Raw genomic sequence first — 6,778 nt, forward strand, 5'->3', positions numbered from 1 at the left:
AATATAATATGGCCAATTAATTGAAAAATACATAGAATGTACAAAATTCTCAAATGATATAAACTACCACAACTCATTTAAAAAGAATTAATAGATAATCTCAATATCTATTTATCTTAAAGAACTGAATTTTCTGTCTCAAAACTACAAAATAGAAATCTCTGTCCCCATTTACCCCTTTATATATTGCTTCACTGGTGAATTCTTCAAAAACTTAAAGAAGAAACCACACTTACTCTACATAAATGTTAAAGAAAAAAGGAGCAATTACATCTGAATTCTTTTTATACCACCACCATTTCTCTGATACTTACCCATTTTTGAAGTATTGTAATACATTCTTTAGATTTTTCCCATAGATAGTAATATCACTTGTAAAAAAAACAGGTTTGTTTCTTCCAGTCTGAATGAATTTTTCTTCATTGTAGTGAGTTCTTGCAAGATTTCAGGAAATCAAACCAATATACAAAAATTTATTGTATTTTCCATTAGTAAAAATTAATCATAAAACGAAATTTGTAGATGTCATGTGCAGTAGAATCAACGCATGAAATATTTAAAGATAAATCTCACAACAAGATATATGTAACAGCATATAAGAATTGCAGAGGTCTTTAGAGAGAAATTTAAGAAGACATTAATAATAGAGAATAATTCCATGCTTACAGATCAGATGACTGGACTTCATTAAGAAGTCTGTCTACACACCTAAAATTGCTATCTAAGAAAGCACCCCCAATATTAGAGCAGTCTTTTTTATTGCAACTTAAAGGATTTTTCTAACATTAATTGAAATGAAAGGCATACACATTAGCCCCCACAACATTATAAAAGGCCAAACTTGAAGAACTTACCCAACCTGATTTAATGGTAGATTATGAAGCTTCAGAAATAAAAGCACTATGATATTTTTATAAACGTATACAAGAGATCAATGAAATAGCATGTCTGAAGGATGTCCAATGGTTTGTGTATGATGGAGAGGAGTTGATTAACTGACCCTACATGTACACATTTTGGGCTTATATGACCTGGTTAATTGATATTTCAAGGTCCACTTTCTATGTAAATCTATGTCTAAAACTTAAACCAATATACATATCCTAAAACATGTTGAGATTTTCAAAATAATTGTCCCAAATGTGTTGAATAATTGTTTTTTAAGTCTCTGCATTTTATTTTATCTTACTGGAAAAGATTCAGCAGAATGATTATCTGAGGAGACAAGTCTTCCCAAGGTGACTAAAGCTACTCTTATAGCCACTTAGACATGATTAAGCAAGTGAGTTAACCATGCCACCTGTTCTGAAGAACTGTCTGCCAACGGTGTTTTAGGGCAGTTACATGCTACTTAAGTGTATTCTATTTAATTTCATTGTTATGTCTATATTTTCTCTTGCCACAGAAGATAATTTCATTACTATAAAAATACCTAAGCTCACTTGAGTTTAATTGTATATGAATCACAAGCAGAATTCCACTTGATTGCGAGAGCAGTAAGTTAAGAGTTAATGAAATCTTCAAATTGCAGCAGACTATACTGAGTCCATTTTCATGCTTTTATATTTTCCTGTATTATTATCAAGAAATGGCCCAGTTTTTGATAGCATATCCCAGTGAAATGTAATTTCTTAACTCTGAAAAACCTGCCATCCTAAAATAAACTTGTTTGGTCTGATTCATTTAAGGTAAGTGTTTAAAAGACCATATTCTGATACCATGAGGAGAAAATTTGGACTTACAGTGAACACTCAACTTTAACTATAAGAGTAATTATTATAATTTTGGTAGCACCACCAGAAGAGATTGCAGCATTTTTATGCAATACTCCCAAGGAAATAAGGCAATAATTTGACTACGTTTTGATTAAAATCCAGGGAAATTTCAGGGAAGTGATCAGTGTTAAGGTCTGCTCTACAACAACCAATTGTTTCTTAATTTTCTTTCTTTTTACTTCACAGATTCCCAAAACTGAATGTATCCTGATCATTTCCATTACATCTGAACTGTGATAAACATTTGTTTTCTTTCTTCATATACCTTGTTTGTATGGAAATTTCAGAATTTCTCACTCAAAAAGGCAAAGGAACTTTTGAACCATGTTATGTGCATAAACCGTGTTATGTGTATGAACCATGTATGGGACTGCAGTGTTTCATATTGTTCCTGGTGTTCCTAGTTATATTTCTGAATTCTATAAAACTATGTCAACTCTATATATGTGGACAGTGATGCTGAGACGGGTTAGCAATAACCTCTATCTTCAGAAAGTTATGGAAGGAGAGAAAGTGAATCCATTTCCTGAGATCCTTATGAAAGCTTTTGATATGCATTAAGGGAATACTTTTAAAAGTTGGTGAGGATAATGTCTATGCTTGTCCTGGGTGATTGATTTTTTACAGTACATTGGCAACACTGAGGATTTAATTATCTACACACCAACCCTATGTAATACAACTAAAGTGAAAAATAAGACAAATGTAAAACAACATTTCACTTAATATCCAACATCTGAAGTAACTAGGTAACTGGTTTTCATTTTATATTCAGATGATTTCTGCTATGTAAGTACAATTTGAATAAAAAAACAGGTCACCATTTAGTTTATTGTACATGTCTTCAAGTTTCTATGCTTTTCATTGCTGTCGCTAGTCCACCACTTGCAGAATGGGTCCATAATATTTCTTCCTTTTGTCCTTTATTGCTTCCATTAATTGACAAATTGAGCAAATGTGGTCTAGAATATATAATATTATGTGTTGCAATGAAGACAACAATTCTCTAACTGGACTGCATTCAACCACCCGTGTCACTTCTTGCTAACTGAAGTGACCATAATATCATTTCCCTATGATTTCAGGATGAGATTTTAAGAGCTACTGTGGAGGAAATATTTATGATGATGAGAAAACAAACCAGAATCCTACCTGAAGAATGAACATTTTGCTGAAACTTATGGAAAATTATTTCACAATGATTTGGAATTGAAAATGCTGGACCATATATTTTTATGAGCTGCAAGATATACACATAAACCTTCAGAAAGACAGACTGGGTGATCTGTAATCTCTCACCTTTCATACTTTTTTCCATTGAGATGACGATTCTTCCTCTTGTCACTCCCCTTTGTGTCTCCAGAGACACACCCCCTCTCAGTCTGCTCTCAAGTGCGGACACAACCCTGACTGAGTGGGCGTCAGCACAGCTGTCAACTAATACACAGCCTATTACTTTCTGATGCCAATAAATCACTTATATGCCCTTGATCTGGGTCTCTTTCATTGACTAGTAGGGTTTTGGATATTTAGAGTTGCACCCAGTTTAAGTTGTTTACCAACCTACTTTTCTATCTGTTATCTTTAAAGCAATTTGTTTTAGTAAAAACACTTATATATATAGTAAAGACTATGTCCTCTCTTAAACAGGAATTGGGGTTAGCTGTAATAAGGTAAGGAGTAAATTGATTAATGAACTAAAAAATCATTGCACTCCATTTAAGTACTGTTCATTGTTGGACACTATGAGCCTCATAACTATTTTTGCTTTGTAAGAAAAATGGAGACTAGGAAGCCTTATTGCAATACAATACTAAGCTCATACAAGGAAAAAATTGTGATTTTTTCTTGATGAAATTAGAGTGCAGTAATAAAAAATTCTTTGTCAAGACAATATTGGTATTGCTAAAGTTTTCCAATTAATTAGTTGCAACAGTCCTAGAAATGAAATGAAACCTTATAACAATTACTAAGGAGGTGGTACTTCAATACACTGAAATCAACAAATGTTAACTGATCATGATACAACCTCTAGCATGCACAGCCAAGGTACAGCTGTTAATCTGTTCTGTCACATGTCACATGTTAGCAATTATAACATGTCAATCTATATGATACCTTTATTAGGAATGTACAGGTAGAGAAAGAAGGTGACAATAATGGGCTAAAACAGTGGGTTCTCTCTAAGTCCACTGACTGAAGACAAGTGTCAGTGATCACCAAAGACTATGGTGCTTTCTTTCATTTCACTCACATATTCCAACTTCACATAGAATAATGTCATCACTTTTTTTCTCATCAAACCAGGCTATTTTCAAGTACCTTTAAGTACTTCTATCTCAAAAGGTATGCAGTAATTCTAGTGTAATTTTAATTATTATTTAGTCTTGAAAATGTGCATTGTTACTTTTTCATTCTGAGAGTTACAGAATTTCATTGTTGTAGTCCCTATACACCAATCATATAAGTAGCTGAATATGTCAAGGCCTTTGTAACACTACATTTAAAAAATCCCATACATAAGTCTCATTTATCTTAAGAGCTTAAGAAAGCAATCAGAACTATAATAGAATATCATTATATTAAAAAGTCTTTGATACAGTAGTATGGAACATTTCAAGACTAAATTAATGATAAAATGAAATGAACTTCTTGATACACAAAGTGAGTTCCTTTGCTTTGCAAGTGTTCAAGAGAAAGCAGGACACCTTATTTCAAAAGTGTTCTGGAGGGAATTATAAATCATAGCAAACCAGCTACACATTATTTATGAATCCTCACATATTTGAGCTGCTGTGATTATATATATATATTTTTTTCTTTCTTTCTCTCAAGCTAGAGAGTATACTGTATAGTGAGTTGTATTTCACATTCAGCAATGCGAGTATTGAACTCTCAGGAAAAGAAGGAGTCAGGCTGAAGATGCTAGGAAAGCTACTAGTTTGAGGACAGAAACACAGAAAAAAGTAAGGAGGTCAGGTGCATTGTAGTTGAATGCATGGGGGAGTCAGGATACACACTATGATATTGATCTGTAGAGATTCAGTCAAACCGTGACTCAGCAAGTACTCAACCAAGGCCCACAGTTCATCTTTTGCTTTCAGAGGTAATTTTGATATGCCACAGCTTTCTCATGGCATTTTTCACTTCTGCATTCCTCAGTGTGTAGATCAGGGGGTTGAAGAAGGGTGTCCCAATAGTGTAAAGTATGGACACCATCTTGTCCATGGGGAAAGTGGTTGGGGGACGTGTGTACATGAATATACAGGGACCAAAGAATAAGATGACTACAGTGATGTGAGAAGTGCAAGTGGAGAGAGCTTTTTTCCTCCCTTCTGCACTGTGGTTTTGCAGGGAATGTAAGATGACAATGTATGAGATCAGAATCACAAAACTGAATGAGCAAATGGCCCCACTATTAGACACCACCAGTAGGTTGATCACATAAATGTCCATGCATGCAAGCTTCAACAAGGGCTGCATATCAATAATGATCAATCAAATTGGGTCCACAGAAAGGCAACTTCAAGGCCAGGATAATTTGAGCCATAGAATGTATAAAAGACCCAATCCAAGCAAGAACAATCAGAATGATGCAGACCTGCCGTCTCATGATGGTTGGGTACCGCAAGGGCTTGCAGATGGCCACATAGCGATCAACGGCCATGAGGACGAGGACAAAGATCTCCATGCAGCCAAATAAATGTAGTGCAAAGACTTGAGTCATGCACTCATTATAAGATATGATTTTCTTTGCAGAGAGAGCATCCACAATTAGTCTAGGGGCTGTGGAAGTTGAAAAGCAGGAATCAGCAAAGGACAAATAAAAGAAGAAGAAGTACATGGGGCTCCCAAGTGTTTGGCTGGACTTGATGGTCACAATAATAAGCAAATTCCCCACTACTGTTCCTACATAGAATACGAAGAAGATTACAAAGACCATTTTCTGCCTCATAGGATCCTGTGTCAGTCCTAAGAGTATGAATTCAGTTACGCTGCTATTTTGTTGTATCATTTTAGTTGATGGAAAAAGCAAAGGTTAAAAATAATCTGCCAAGGGAAAAAGAAAAATTTTATGATATGAAGACATATCTGGAGGTCAAAATGCTAGATCACTTATCAATGGGTAATTACTTACCTGCTGTGTACTGTTTTTATCTGAATAGTATGGAATTCGTAAAATCAATTTGATATGTTTACCTGATTGTATATTGTATATATTACACAATATGCTTTTACATTCCTTGAACCAAGTTCAGTTATAAAATACTCTTCCAAAAATATATATATATAAATAATGTTTGTCTATGCAATTCATAGTCTTTCTTAATAAATCTAAACACATTCACACATACAGGAGATGAGGTGTGGGTGGAGAGAGACACAATACACATCAAATTTTAACAATGAAGACCCAACCGGTTGGCCCAGTCCATCACAAGACTTCCTTAAATGTGTTGCTTTGACCAAGTTTATTTCCTTTCACTTTACCTCTCTTACCTCTCTAGTTATTTAGGCTTAAATTCAGCTCTATTCAACATTGTACTTTTTTACTATACTATGTTGTATAAAGGTAAATCCTTTCCCTATTCATTGTTTTTCTGAGTCTTTCAACATGCTTTATTAATGCATTGAGTCATTGAGAGTAAAACAAAGGAGAAATACAGGAAGAAAATTTGCTGTAAATCAGAACAATCTTTTAAATTTATGGTTCACTGTTAAGCACCAAGGGTTGAGAAATGAGCTCAGAAAGCTCCAAATCATCACTAAAACTTTCAGTAGAATTCTTGTGATATTTATTTTGACCATCATGTACTCTGATTTCAAGTAAGAATAGAAATAAAAAGAGAATTAATATTTATTAATGTCTGACTATGTGCCAAACAGTGGATGCCTTGTTTATGTACCTTTATATTCTCCAAACAGTAGCATAGTCCATAACAAATTTTAGTGTCAAACTGGTAAAATATACTTACAACTCACATTTCAGATAAAAGCATAAT

At 34.0% G+C, this 6,778-nt stretch overlaps 1 pseudogene; it reads right to left on the reverse strand.

Annotated features, from left to right (window-relative positions):
• Positions 1-4,862: 4,862 nt before the first annotated feature.
• Positions 4,863-5,781, reverse strand: LOC118933723 (olfactory receptor 4C11-like; annotated as a pseudogene).
• Positions 5,782-6,778: the final 997 nt, after the last annotated feature.

This window comes from Manis pentadactyla, chromosome 13 (assembly GCF_030020395.1).
Source record: "Manis pentadactyla isolate mManPen7 chromosome 13, mManPen7.hap1, whole genome shotgun sequence".
Lineage (NCBI taxonomy): Eukaryota > Metazoa > Chordata > Mammalia > Pholidota > Manidae > Manis > Manis pentadactyla.